The sequence below is a fragment of the Kogia breviceps genome, chromosome 19 (genome assembly GCF_026419965.1).
Source record: "Kogia breviceps isolate mKogBre1 chromosome 19, mKogBre1 haplotype 1, whole genome shotgun sequence".
Lineage (NCBI taxonomy): Eukaryota > Metazoa > Chordata > Mammalia > Artiodactyla > Physeteridae > Kogia > Kogia breviceps.
In genome coordinates this window covers 1692926-1706512 of record NC_081328.1, presented here as the reverse complement: position 1 = coordinate 1706512, position 13587 = coordinate 1692926, and the positions used below count along the sequence as shown (strand labels likewise).

Sequence of the window (13587 nt, the reverse complement as noted above, 5' to 3'; positions counted from 1 at the left end):
CCTCCTGAGACCCTCGCAGGCCCAGCTCAGGGGCCGCCCCTCCCGCCTGGACGTGATCTTGCCCTCAGGTGGCCTGTGGCTTGTGGACCTGACCCTTGACGGGCTCTGGAGCCGGGCTGATCCGGCTCAACTCCCAGCCGGCGTCCCAGGTGCCGCCTTTCACTTCTCTGAGCCCTGAGGGGTCAGGATTACCATGGAAAGCCACTTGCCCGGGGCTAAGACTTATTCTTAAACCAGGATGCAAGGGGGTGGGGGGGGACTCCTACCCTGGAGGCGGTCGGGCGAGACCCCCCCGCAGCAGGCTGGGTCTTGCTTCCCAGGGGCCCGAGGAGGGCCTCTGAATCAAAGCAGAGACCCGAGCCCTCAAGGGGCTGAGAGCAAAGCCCCACTGGGCGGGGTCGGGGGACGGGGTTCAGGGCCGTGTCCACTGCTCTCCTTCGAGGCCAAGTGGTGTTCTCGGTCACGCGGCCTCACATCCCTGGCAGACAGATGCGGGGAGAGAGCCTGGGCGCCTGACTCACGTGCACTCCGACGCCTGCCCGGTCCCCAGCGTGAGACCTGGGAAGGGACCGTCCTCCGGGAGCCTCCGTTTTCTCATCGCCAGGCAGAGAGAGATGGGGTAAAGCAGACGGGCACCCAGCCTTCCCCCAGCGACACCCCCTGGGCACCCGGCCCTCAGGGCACGTGTCCAACTGTGGGACAGGCCCCTGGTGGCCTGGCTCCAGCCCCTGACCTCCTGACCTCTGTTCCAGCTTCTGGGCTGGGAGGAGGGGACTGGGGTGGAGCCCAAAATCCAGTCGCAGACGGGGACCCTGTTTGGGGTGACTCTGGGCCCCCGGATGCAGGCAGGAGCTGCTTCACCGACCCCGGTGCACACGCACGCACACACATACGTGCACACACAGCGTCACACGTGCCCTCCACGTCAATCCACACACACGCACACGGTCGGCACACTCCCCCTCCCCCGCACCGCGCACACGTGCCTTCACTGCCCTCCCTCACCTGTGGACCCCAAACAATCACGCACACACGTGAACACGCCACACGGAGACTCACAACTGCACACGCACCTCCGCACACGTGCACGTGCTCACTCATGAACGCTACGCGGACACACCCGCGTGTGCGCCAAGGCCTTCACGCTCGTGCACACTCGCACGGACGCACACGCACTCCTACCCACAGGCACACGAACCCACCCTCGCCCTCACCACCTATGAGGAGGTACTGTTTCACTCTCATTTCACAGATGACGAAACTGAGGCCAGAGAGGTTAAGTCGCTTTCCAAGGTCACACAGCTGCGAGGGACGGTGCTGGAAGCCCGACCCGGGCCGTCAGTCCGCCCACCCGGCCACCCAGCCAGCCCTGCGTCCGTCCATCTTCTCGGCCATCAGCCTCCAGCGTGTCTGCCCCGTCCAGCCATCCGTCCTTAAGCTTCTCCGTCCAGAGGACAGGTATTTACTGGGCACATGACACCCGGCAGGGCGCAGGCGCGGAGTACAGGCTGGTGGACACTTGGGGTGCCTCCAGTCGAGCAGGGGAGGAGAAGGGTCACTAGACGAGTCCTGAGCGATACGCTCTCTGCCGAGGGCTGTGGGGAGAGGCGGCTGTGAGCACAGGGCGAAGGCAGGGCACCTGGATCTGGACGCGTGGGGAGGTCGGGTCTGACGGATGAACAGGAGCCGCAGGCAAAGCTGTGGCGGGGGTGGGGGGAGGACAACGTTTCTGGCAGGGAGCCCGGACAGGTGAAGGAGGGGAGGCTGGCAGGGCGGGGCACGCGGGCCCCCCGCCTGCGGTCCCAACCCCCGGCCCCTGCCCCGCAGCGCTCTCTCACTGGGCCCAGGAGGCCACCGTCCTATGGAGCCACAGCCTCTGGGTGCTGTCAGGTGTGCTGAGCCCCGGACTTAGCTGCCTTCGTGCCCAGGACCCTCCACCCCTGCTCTCACCCAGGCCTCACCAAGGCGCGTCTGTGCCAGGCCGCCTCGGGTCAGCATCAGAGACCCAGTCGGGCCGCCGTCGGGGGGAGGAGGAGCGGGTCCTGGAGCCGTGGGATCACAGAGCTGGAGGGAGGTGCCCTGCCTGGCTGCCACCTTCCGGCTTCGAATAAAGACCAAGTTGAAGCCAAGCATGGTGTGGAATTCCTGCTTTTGTGGAGAGAAAACAAGGTTTCTACTTCCTGGATGGTCCCTCCAAGGGCCACCAGCCCCCTCCCATCAAGGTGGCCCCCTCCCTGCCCTGAGACAGCCGCTGGCATTGAAAGGCCCCTCCGTGCCCCCCTCCCACCACTGGCCATGGTTACACATGGCGTGTAGTTTCCACCTCTGTGTTCAGAGCTGGTGGGGGGCACTCAGCACAGGGGCACCCAGGCCAGCCCTGAACCCTATGCTGGGCAGGACACAGTCCAGGCGCTGGCGAGGCCAGGCCCACTGTGGCTGCCCAGGACCCCGACCCCGACCCCGACCCCAGTCCGTCTCCCGCCAGCTGCCAGGGACTTCCCATCGCAGCAGGAAAGTCCCGAGTCCCTAGCCTCCCGTTCGGAGCCGCCAGCATCAACGCATCCCCGGCTTCCTGAAATAACTTTCATACTAGAACAACCATCCGACACCTGTTTAGCAATTTAGGGTCGCGACGTCTTGCCAAGAGCTGCCTTCACTGATTCCCACAGCACAGAGACAGCCCGGCGTCTTGAGCTGGGAAACAGGCTTGGGCACGGGGCGACGGTCCACCTGGGTGAGGACGGTCTCACTGACGCTGAGGCTCAGGCTTGCGGGATGGGTGGGAGTTAACCCCCCTCCGTGAAAGGTGCTGGGTGAGGGTGGGTGTTCCAGGCACCGGGAGCAGCCTGTGCAGAGGCCGGCTGGGGTCAGCGCTGGGGAGGAGGGCAGGGTCCGGGGACCGGGGTGGCGGTCCGCAGAGCACAGACATCGGAGGGACACGGGGCAGATTCCAGACTTTCCCTGCATGACGATGGGAACCGTAAGGGATTCTGAGCAGGAGGTGTGTGAGCAGATTTGTGTTCCGGAAGCACGCTTTGCCCACGCAGACAGACTGGAGGAGACCTGGCTGCTCTGGGCGGCATTTAACTGGGCCTGCAGCCCATCCCCTAGGGACAGCCGTCCAGAGCATCGCTAAGTTCTGCTGTAACAGACGGCAGTCAGAGTCACACAGAAGCTTCCACGGCCTGGGGCGGCCCAGTGACACGTGCTGAATGTCAGGAGAGGAGTAGAGGAGCCAAAATTCCAACACGGGGGACAGGAAGGTGGGCTGCAGGGGCAGGACACACCAGACGGGGGCGCCCGTTGATGTGGTGACAGCGGTGAAGCTGGAAGCCTCCCCAGCGCCTTTCTGAGGTTCGCACCAGTGGGTGGGCGGTCCTCGGTGGCTGGCGGCCAACCAGCCCTCACGCACCATCTCCCCCCAAACCCGAGCCCAGACCTGGCTCCCGGCCCCGCCCCCCGTGCCACCCCATTCAGACTCCCAGCCACCCACCGGTCTGGAACATCCAGGCAGTGGGCCAGGACGCTGAGGGACAAGGCCACCTGGGCCCTGAGGGGCAGACTCCCCCAGCCAGACTCCGCCCAGCTGGACCCGGCCCCCCAGACCCCTCCAAGGTGAGAGGCAGCGCCTCGCAGCTGGACAGACGGCCAGACTGAACGGTGCCGGGGCCCCTGCGGTCCAGGCCTCTGTGTCCAGACCTCTACTGGCCAGGTGGCCTAGACCAAGGCCACCCCCCAGACGGGCCGGACCAGCTGGAGGGCCCCGGACAGCACCCAGGCCTCGGCTCAAACCCCAACCCCGCCCAGCTCGCCGGGCCCGGTCACTCCCCTCACTCAAGCTCAGTGTCCCAGCGGCGAAACTAATCACTCCAGAGCGGGGTCATTGCAGAGAGCCCGGTGTGCGGCCGATGCTCAATAAACGCCGGCCGCGGATGAGCCGCGGAGGCGAGCCCGGCCTCACCTCACTGTGCCCGCGTCTCCCCAGACGCCTGCCCCCGGCCTGGGCTCTCAGGCCTCCCTCCTGGGGCCTGACCCCTCCTCTGTGAAATAAAACAGCCAAGAGAGTCCTACAGAAGCAGAACCTTCCGGGGTACTTAGGTCATGAGGACGATGCCCCCCAGATAAAGTACCGTTTCAGCAGTTTATTGCTGATAAGAATGATCGCACGTATTTACTGGGCTCCTAAAATATGCTGAGTCCTTTAAACAACAGACGCTCCAGTTCTCCCCGATTTCCTCTAAAGGTGGAGACATTGCTCCACTTTACAGATGCGGAAACTGAGGCGACCCAGGTGCTCACAGCCACGCCCGCCTTCTGCTGGCCTCCCTCCCTGACTCTCTTTCTCTCTCTCACACACACACAACGTTCCTCCTTCCCCTCTCAACCCCTCCCCGGGCAGCAGCCAGGAGCTCAGCAATCCACCACGTAGCCTGTTTGCTGACAAAATGAGTGTGGAGTGAGATTAGGTAACAGGAAATGACCAGCTGACCCTGAGGTCAGGAAGGAGGGTGTCCAAAGGCTGGAGTTTGCTTCTGCTTTCCGACAACGAGTCTGGCAGCAGACAGAGCAGGAGTCCCCACCCAGATCGGAGCAGCTGGTCCAGACTGCTAGGGCCCAGCGGCCATCCTGCTGCCAGAGGCGCGGAGGTGGTCAGCTGAGAGGCCTGAGCAGGCCTGGGAGCCGCCCACGGAGCTCGGGCCAGCCCTGCCCATCCACAGTGGCCGCCAGGGACAGACCAGGGCCTGAGGGCCTGAGGGCCTCAGCCACCCCTCCCTCCCCCACCTCTCCACCCCCAGCCAGGCCGGTTTGGGGTTTTTTTAATCTATCTGTCTGTCTATTTATTTATTTTTGGCTGCGTTGGGTCTCCGTTGCTGCACGTGCGCTTTAGCTGGGGGGAACATAAAACGGTGTAGCCACTCTGGAGAACAGTCTGGCAGTTTCTTGAAAAACTAAACATGCAACTACCTCATGACCCAGCCATTGCACTCCTGGGCGTTTTCCCCAGAGAAATGCCCCCACAGAACGTTCACACAAAAACCTGTACGTGAACGTTTATCACAGCTTTATAAGCAAAGTTTATGGCAAAACACTGGAAACCACCCAGCTGTCCTTCAACAGGTAAATGATTAAACAAAGCAGCAGGTCCAAATGGAGAGCACAGCTCGGCAATAAAGGGGAAGGAACTAGTGACACACACAGTGACCTGGATAAATCTCCAGAGAATTAAGTTGGGTGAAAAAAGCCAAGCCCCAAAGGTTAGATGTCGTATGATTCCACGTATATGACATTCTTGAAGTGACAAAATTACAGAAATGGAGACCCACTGGTGGTTGCTGGGAGGGTTGCTGGGGGGGGGTCGGGGGGGAGGGAAGTGAGTGTGGCCCTCATGGGGCCGCAGGACGGACCCTGCTGTCCTGGAGACGTCCTGCATCTGACTGCATCCGTGTCGTTATCCGGGTTGTGATACTGAAGGACGATTTTACGAGATGTTCCCATTGGGGGAAGCTGGGTACAAGACACCCGGGCTCTCTCTGTATCAGTCTGTACAACTGTATGTGAGTCTACCATTATCTCAGGATTAGAAGTCGAAGTTAAAAATAAAAGTGAGTAACAATCCAAAGGAAGGGGGTCCCTTCCTGCTTACAGTTGGGCCCCGGCTTTCTGTGGCCTGTAGGGTCGTCTAATGCTCCCTCCCCACGTGGCCTGCTCACCACCTCAAGTCCCCCGCCCGGCCCTCCCCTCCTCCGGCCCCTCGCTCACGCCCCCCAAGCTCGGGGCCACCTCAACCTCCGCGAGCGGCCCAGAGAGGCCCCTCAGCTGACCACGCCCCCTGCGCGGCCCCGCCCCGCGGCCCCGCCCCCCTTCTCATCCTCGGGACTCTGCTTAGACTCCCGGCCCCCGCGTGGCCCTCCGGGGGGACGGCCCCCCGTTTGCCCAGCACGCAGCCCCTCAGGGGCCACACACTGGGCCTGCACGGAAGGCTGCTGCTGCATGTGTTGGTGGGACCCCAGGACGATCCCGCGAACGAGCCCCTGTCGGCTGAGCTGTCCTGATTCAGTGCGGCCACCAAGCCCAGAGGGCCACCAGCCGAGCCCCCGGACAGGGGCACAAGCCTAGGGGGAGCGGGGCCTCGTCCGTGAACGTCCACCATGAGCCGGGCTGGAAACGACCCAAATGGCCACCAGGGGACAGTGGGTAAGCAAAGGTGGGGGGGTGGGGGCAGGCCCGCGTGCAGGGAGGCCCCAGGGAGCACAGCTCCGACGTGAGGGTCCCCGTGGTCTCCAGGGAGCACACAGAACCTCCTCTCTGCGGCCACATCCACCGACTCTTGACCAGGTCAGAAAGGACAACTGACACCCAAAAATGTGATCATGGGACTTCCCTGGTGGCGCAGTGGTTAAGACCCCGCGCTCCCAACACAAGGGGCCCGGGGGTTCGACCCCTGGTCCGAGAACTAGATCCCACATGCATGCCACAACTAAGGAGCCCACCTGCCGCAACTAAGATCCGACGCAACCAAATAAATAAAATAAATTAGTTAATTAAATAAAATAGTATCCCTACTACAAGACAAAAATTTGTTTAAAACCACAAAAACGTGTATTCATCAATTTGCTTAAATTAACGATAATAAATCAGCATGTGCTTACATAAATAACATATTTCCATAAAAGTAACCGTATCTCCCAACACAGAAAAACAGTGAGAAGGATGGTGCCAGCTCTCCTGTCTGCGAGTCTCTGCACCGTGGCCGCATTGGAGCGGCCGGGCTCTCGCGTCTTGTCCTTCCTGAGAAGCCTCATGTCGCAGGCTCTGCAAACTCTATCCCACTCCCTGGAAAACCAGGGCAGAGAGTGCAGATAACACACTAGCATTTTTACTGCAAAAATCCTTCCGATCTCTCAGACACCCTGAAGGGGCCTGGGAGACCCTCGGGGACCCCAGATGACGCTCTTGAGAACCACTACACAGAACTAGAAAACAACGACGACAAGCTATTGTGCTGAGCGGAAAACCAGACGCCGAAGGATACGTGCCGAATTTTGCCATTCATAGGAGGTTTGGGAACAAGCAAAACCACTGCAAGACGAGAGCAGTCAGAATAGTGTCTCCCTCGGGCTGGGGAGGGGGATGCACAAACGGGACCTTCTGGGGGCTGGAGACCTTCTGTCTCCCGACCTGGGGGCGGTGACACAGCGGTTCACCCAGGTGAGACTTGGTCGAGCTGCACCCCTGCCCACATGATCGCTAACCTCAATAAAAAGAAAAACTGTAACAGCGGGCTGATACGCCTTGGACTCGGCTTCAGCTTCATTAGAAATGCCAGGACGTATCCACCCTTCAGTTTGTAAGGACCAGAGACCACCTGTGGGGGTCCCAGCCCCCAAGCCACCTAATGGCTCCCCATGAGAGCCAAGATCACCCTGGCGCAGCCAGGGCAGACCTGGGAGGTCACAGGACACCCACTGGCAAGGCCACCGCTGGACCAGGGAGACCGGGGGCCCGGGTGACACAGCCCTTCCCCACCCCTCCTGGCCCCGCTCGGCTGGGTGCTGGGCAGGGCACCTGCCCTGCGCTCTCACTGGGCCTGGATCGGGCAGGGGCCTGACAACCAGCTGGGGATTTTCTTCCCCCAGCGAGTCTGTCTTTTGCCTCAAGACCAGCTCTCTTTGTAGGAAAAAAAGAATGGGCTCTTACTTCTGCGTCAGGCAGGAAGCCGACTTGGTGTAACCACGGATAGACAATTAGGAACTGGGCCTTGGAATTCTCCACTGTCCTCCCTTCCCACTGTTTACTATGACACAAGCCAAAGTCCGTCCTGCATCGACACTCCTCTGACCCTCTCCCGTGTCCCCACTTGTCCTCTCTGCCCGGCCGGCCAGCTGGCGCCTGTCCCTCAAATGCAGCTGCACACTCCCACCCCAGGGCCTTTGCACGTGCTGCCTCTTTCACTCAGACTGCTCTTCACTCGAATAACCTCACAGTTCCCTCCCTCTGCCCCCCCAGCCCACCCCACGGGTCTTCACTCCCGGGGTTGTGCTCCAATTGGCCCCTCTCCCCAGCATCTGTCATGAGTCTCTAGCGGGACAGCCTCGGGGTCAGAGCTGAAGACTCGCGTGTGAGCCCACACGGCTCCCGAAGCCTGAAATGTTTCGTGTCTGGTTGTTTACAGAACAAAGCTGCTGACCCAGCCTTAGTCCCTCCTGGCCTCTCACTGAGCCCACCGCCCCCCCGCCCCGCCCCAACTTCCCTGCCTTCAATCACCAGTTCAAGTGCGTCTTGTTCTCCCTCATTACATTGTCCCCACCCAGCAGGCTGCCAGGCGACCCCCGCGTCCTGCTTGTCGTCTTGTGCGTCCCCTCCCCGACGTGGGCAAGGGGGTCCACCGGGTCTGCTCCTGGGTGCATCCCGGTCACCCCGGGGCAGAAGTGCGCCAGGCCCTGCAGACAGATGCCGAGGACGCGGGTGTCCATTTCCGAGCCCCTAAACTTCTCGCGTGGTGAGCGCCGGGAAGGGGCACACTGTTCCGCGTGGTGACTGGCGTGGAGCAGGCGCCCCATAAACACTGAGGGATGCAGGAGTGCGCATGCGCGAGGACGTGCGTGCGTGCGTGCGTGCGTGTCCGTGCTTGTTCAGAACTGACAGTGGTGAGGCGGTCCCTTGTTAGAGTTCTGTGCCCATCAGTCCTTCCCGTCGCGAGGAGTGACACACAGGACGAGAGTCCGGGGTTCCAACCCCACGCTCCGCCGCTCTGCGGTTTTTACTAAATCATCTCCAGGAGTGTGAAGGAGTGTGAAGGACAGGGCGCTTCCAGAAAGCAACACCACCCCTGTTACAGCCTGCCGGCCTCCCCATGCTGTGTGCAGACCGCCTGCACCTGCCCTGCCTCTCCCCCCCCCCCACCGCCCCCCAGCGGCACCCCCTCCGGGGTGCTGGGCCCCAGAACCCAGGCTTCCTCCCTCCAGCGGGGGCCAGCACCTGGGCAGACAGCTGCCCGCCCCAGCATCAGCACCTCAAGGTGGCTGCCTGGCTGCTGGGGCGGGGGGGGGGGGGGGGGGATGATGAATCAGTGGAGCGTGGAGGACCTCTAGGGCGGGAAAACTATTCTAGATGATGCTTCGATGGTGGATACGCGTCATTATACGTTCATCTAAGCCCACAGCGTGTACAGCACCAGGAGTGAACCCTCACGTCAGCTATGGACTCTGGGTGAGGATGACGAGGTGTGGGTGCAGGTCCCGTCTGGTGGGGTCGTTGCTGGGGGGCCATGTGTGCATCGGGGCGGGGGGTATTCGGGGAAACCCCTGTGCCTTCCTCTTGGTTTTGCTGTGACCCTAAAAGTACTCTAAAAAACAAAGCCTGGTATTTTTAAAGGCGCAATTGTTGAACTGTGTGCTTACAGCTCCGTGGATTTTATGACCTGTAAATTACACCCTTGCAACAGAGCAGGAAGGACCCTATGGGGCCTTTCCAGGAAAGACCTACCCGGACCATGACCTCTGCCTGCCTCTTGTTTGCAGAAAAACTTTAGCCTCCTGGGCTTTCCCTGAATTCCAAAGAATAAATTTAATCAGAGAAGTGAGAAAATGCAGAAACAAAGGGAAAAAGTCAAGCAAGACGAAATAATAATAGTTTAGCCATAAAACAAAGTCAAGGACCTTTAGTTCCTCCTCGAGGGCTGTAGATAACATCCTGAGCCGTATCCTTGAGCTGTTTTGCAGATACTGAACCCCACCCACCAGGTGGAAGAAGTTAACTGCCTGCCGACCACCAGCACGCAGACCCCAGACAGGCCGGAACCAGAAGGCTGACTGAGATTCTGGAAACATCACCCTGTTATCTCACCACCAACCAATCAGAAGAATGTCCAAGAGCTGATCATACACCCCTCGACCCCCTCCCTCACTCTGTCTTTATAAACCCTCCCTGAAAGCCCTGAGGGAGTTCGGGTTCTCCTTGTGGCCCTGAAGTTAACGCTGTACTTTCCTGGTGTCAGCAGGTCGGCTTTAACACTCGTGGGTGAGCACACCTGAGTTTGGTTCAGTACCACCCCCATAAATCATTTTTAGAATTAAAAACGGAGATGGAAAATGTCAGAGAAAAGATAAGAACAAGTAAGGATCCATTCGGGAGGCCCAGCATCAACTAATAAAATCATTGGGAAGAGAACAGAGAAAACGGAGGGGAAGGAAACAGGAATGAAGAGGTGACAGAGAAACACTTTCCCAGGAGGAGGACACAAGCCTCCCCGCGTGCAAGGGCCACCAAGTGGCCACACGGCGAAACAGGAGGAACCACCGGACTCCTCCGACACCAGGGTGGACGCTGCTGCTCTCCATAAAGGGCCTTCTAGCACCCTTTCCCCGCCTAACATGGGCAACCGTTCATCCGATTACGTCAAAACCCAAACTCCAAAACCTCCATCTGTGTTTCCTTCCCAGCACGCAGCGTCCACACAATTCACACATCGAAATGAAACCACGCTCCTAAGTTACATGAGCCCCAGACACCCCAACCCCAAAGGCCTCTGGGTCCACCTCGAAGGTCTGAGCCCAGCACCAATCTGCCCCCGCCTCCAACGCGTCTCCTCTCGGCCACATTCTGAGCTCTGCCACTGAACTCGCCCCAAACCAGAACAAGGTGTGGGGGGGCGACGACACCAAATCCCTCCTAATTTCCCCCCTTTCAAGAAGGAAAACACGGGAGGGAAGGAGCCCACACCCAGGACGGCCCCCATCGGTCGGGACCCATGCTGGTGACACCTCCCCCTGCCCAGCACACACCTGTGATCACGGCACCTTCTCAAGTTCTCCCCTCCGGCTCCAGGACGGCTGAGGTTGTGTGTCTGTTCACCGCTGCCTGCACGGGGGTTATGGGCTGGCCTGTGTCTCCCCAAAGTCACCTGCTGAAGCCGACCCCAGGGCGGGCCTGAGGCGGTCTGACCTGACACCGCCCCAAGGGACACCACACCCTCGTCCTGCAGTAACCACCGGGGCCCTGCCCCTTCCCGCGGCCTCTGGGGAGGGGCCCAGGGCCGGCAGCTCGGCCAGACCCCTCCTTCCTGCCGACAGGCAGCCCTGTCTCCCTCGGAGCAGCTCATTCTGCCTGGGTTGGAGGATGTACCCTCTGCTGCAGGAGACGTGGGCGTCTCGTCCTTAGCTGTGGTCTGAGACACTCCACAGGCTGCTGGGCTTTCAGGACAAAACCAAAGACCTTTGTCAACCAGGGTCCTGGCTGGAAGCTGAGGCAGACTCAGCTGTTTCGTAGAGCATTCCACGAAGGGACGGTCACCTGGATGTGGGCCTTAAGGAAACCAGCACGGGGGGCGTCGAGGCACCCGGGGCCCTCCTGGGCTGCAGGGATAAGGGGAGGAGATGGGTTGTCAGGGCCAGCGAGGGGGTTACGGCGGGGAGCCGTCCCTGGAGGTGCGGAGGAAGCCCAGCCATGAGCAGACTGCGGTCCCGGGCAGGACAAGCCCTAGGGGGACACCCGAACCTCTCTCCCCCCAGGTCCTGCCAGCGCCTCCCACTGGCCGAACACTGCTGCAAGCTGTCGCCACAGAAACAGTGGCGCCCTGGGGTCAGAGCAGGACAGAGAAAGGTGGCGCAGAGAGGCGAACGCCAGGGGCGTGGGCAAGAGAGCCATGCAAGGCCCACGGGACGGGAGCCCTCGCCTCCTGGAACCAGCTCTGCGGCAGACGGGCCTGCCCAGCGGGCAGCAGCGTCCTGACGGACCGTCCCCTCCGCGCCCACCACTCCGCGGCCTCGGAGCCCCTCACTGCCACCCAGCCCCGCTCAGGCAGCCGCCTGCCCGACAACGCCGCTCAGAGAAGCCCCTCACCTACCGCAGGGGCGTCTTCCTCAGACCCCTAACAATGGGCAGGGCCTAGGGGGCTCTCGGCGCCAGGAGGGCCGAGACCCAAGCTCAGCGCTTGCGGCCCAAGCGGAGCCAACATGACTCAGCACCTCGCCTGCCAGGTCACCGCCAACCAGCCTGGGACCCGGGACCAGACACCTCCGGGTGACCAGCACCCCAAGAACGGAGTCCTCCTGGGCCTGCTCGAGCCAGCCCCTCCCAAAGTGGAGCCCAGGGCCGTGCATTAGATCAGCTAAACCAGCCAGCTGCACCCTCATTCCAGGCAGGGGGACCCCCAGGCCCGGGAAGAAGTTCCCATGCTGGGCAGCCAATAAACGTGCCACTGACACGGGCCCCTTTCAGTGCGTCCAAGGGTTTCCCTCAGACACCGTCTTCAGAGGGAGGACTGACTCGCGGTACCTGGGGCCAAATTTCCTTCCCTGCAGAGTTAGCCCAGGCCTCAGCCACACCCAGCAAGCACAGCGCCTGCTCCGCACACCCACATACATTACGTTTTTAAGAAAAACTAGGGCTTCCCCGGTGGCGCAGTGGTTGAGAGCCCGCCTGCCGATGCAGGGGATGCGGGTTCGTGCCCCGGTCCGGGAGGATCCCACGTGCCGCGGAGCGGCTGGGCCTGCGAGTGCATCCGGAGCCTGTGCTCCCCAATGGGAGAGGCCACAACAGTGAGAGGCCCACGTACCGTGAAAAAATAGGTAAAATATGACTGATCCGACATCATTGTTTAATTCTTTCTCTTTCCTTTTTTGTTTTTGGTTTGTGTTCTTTCGGTTTTGGCAGGGGAGGGGGTCCTATGTTTATTAGTTGTACTCAGCAGAAGTCTTTGATACTTGACTTAGAACATGTTTTATTATTTGTTTTCATGACTGATTTTTCATTATTTTCCTTTCTGTAGCCTGTGCTAAAATTAGCGGGCATCTGCTGAGAAGAGATGTTTTAGGATTAGATTCAGCTGTATGTAACAGGAAACAACCAAAGAGGCTTAAACTAGATAGAAGTTTCTTTCTCTGCCATATAAAAGTGGGCTACAGAGGAGCAGTCCAGAGCTGGCTCTGGACCTGCTCCACGAATCCTCCCTGACCACCTCCCACCACCCCCTGAAGGGGCCTCCTCCTCACTGTCCAAAGTGGCAGCTGGAGCACCAGCCATCATGCCCTGGAACAGGACAGAGGGCTGGAAGAAGAGGGACTAGCCGCTGCCTTTGCACCACAACTGTTTGCATCTTCTTGACCAAAATTCAGACATGTGGCCTCACCAAGGGAAGCTGGACAATCAGGCCAGCTAAGAATCAGGACCTCACTACTCAGGACTAAGGGAAGAATGGCTATCGAGGAAGGCTACCATCTCTTCCACAGACAAGGATAAAAATCACATTTAAGGCAATCCGTTCACGGAAGAACAATTACTACGTTTATGATGATGACAGCACACATTTACTGAATAGTTAACCAATTGTGGGCCCTGTGCTAGGCACCTGCTATCTGTTACCCGATCCTCACACAGGCCTCTGAAGGACAGACCACGACCATACTTGTTCTACAGAGGAGCAAACCAAGGCACAGAGAGGCTAGGTGACTTGTCCAAGGTCACCCAGCTAACAGGTGGCACAACTTGGATCTGAATGCAGGCAGCTGGCTCCAGATCCCCCAGGAGACGCACAACTACAAAGAGACAGCTCTCACCAGCACTTACAGAACCGGGGCCAGCGGGGCG

At 60.2% G+C, this 13587-nt stretch overlaps 2 long non-coding RNA genes across 3 annotated transcripts; one reads left to right on the top strand and one right to left on the bottom strand.

Annotated features, from left to right (window-relative positions):
• Nucleotides 1-318: 318 nt before the first annotated feature.
• On the top strand, nucleotides 319-2121 carry LOC136793247 (uncharacterized). Its single transcript, XR_010838264.1, has 3 exons — nucleotides 319-619; nucleotides 1253-1458; nucleotides 1828-2121. It is a non-coding gene; the product is annotated as an uncharacterized lncRNA (long non-coding RNA).
• On the bottom strand, nucleotides 991-11173 carry LOC136793246 (uncharacterized). Of its 2 annotated transcripts, XR_010838262.1 has the most exons (4): nucleotides 10785-11173; nucleotides 2610-2730; nucleotides 1962-2145; nucleotides 991-1595 (listed from the first exon to the last, which is right to left on the bottom strand). It is a non-coding gene; the product is annotated as an uncharacterized lncRNA (long non-coding RNA). The 2 variants fall into 2 exon arrangements; XR_010838263.1 differs by lacking the exon at nucleotides 2610-2730.
• Nucleotides 11174-13587: the final 2414 nt, after the last annotated feature.